This window comes from Chrysochloris asiatica, unplaced genomic scaffold (genome assembly GCF_000296735.1).
Source record: "Chrysochloris asiatica unplaced genomic scaffold, ChrAsi1.0 scaffold00120, whole genome shotgun sequence".
Lineage (NCBI taxonomy): Eukaryota > Metazoa > Chordata > Mammalia > Afrosoricida > Chrysochloridae > Chrysochloris > Chrysochloris asiatica.
The window spans coordinates 5359042-5360008 of record NW_006408638.1 but is presented as its reverse complement, the minus strand read 5'-3'; positions in this window follow the sequence as shown (position 1 = coordinate 5360008).

The following is a 967-nucleotide window of genomic DNA, read 5'->3' as shown; positions in this document are numbered from 1 at the left end:
AAAGCAATATGGCTCTTCCTCCGAAGGTTGGAAATAGAAATACCTTATGATCCAGGAATTCCTTTACTTCATATTTACCCACAAGAAATATGAGCTATAACACGAGTAGATATATGCACACCAATGTTCATAGCAGCACTATTTACAACAGCGAAGAGATGGAGAGAGCCTAAGTGTCCATCAACTGAAGAATGAATAAACAAGCTTTGGTACATACACACAATGGACTATTGTGCTATCTTGAAGAATAACAAGGAAGCTGCAAACTACCACATAACATGGATGAACTTTGAGAACATTATGTTAAGTGAAATTAGTCAGTCATGAAAGGAGAAATACTGCATAAGACCACTACTGTAAAAGATTAAGAAAAAGAACCCATACTAAAGGGGGGTGGATTCTTTGCTGGTTGCTGCAATGTGGGGGATGGTGTGAGGGGAGGGAGGGTAAGGTGGAGCACAGGGTAGGGAATAGACACAGGATCGTTTGGGTGGTAGGGAGGGGGGCAATATACAAGAAGTGGGGGGAATGGAAGAACAAAGCAGATGGTAGAACAATTAGGTTGGTTTGCATGGGTTAATTGGGACAGAGGTAAAGAATGATGTATGCACAACCTTGGAAAAACAGGGCTCTGGGATACAGGGATTGAGACATGGTTAGAATGGAGAAAAGGTGGGAAATAATGTTAAGATGTTTGGCTGTCTTTTGAATCTTAGGTTCCCTTACATACCATTATAAAATAGACACTGGATGGGGAGAGAAAGGAATAGCCAGAAATATCACCATAGAAAGCTTGTAAGTCTGTCTTCTGCCTATAATTGATTGTAAAACCTAAGATGGGGCTACAACATTTCCAGTGAAGGAGGCTTCCTGCGGAGCCTCTGCATTAATAAGACTGTAGGTGGAATCCTGAACAGCATCCAGAATCTTCAGAGGTAGAAAATTTCCACTTGAAAGGACAAGAAGA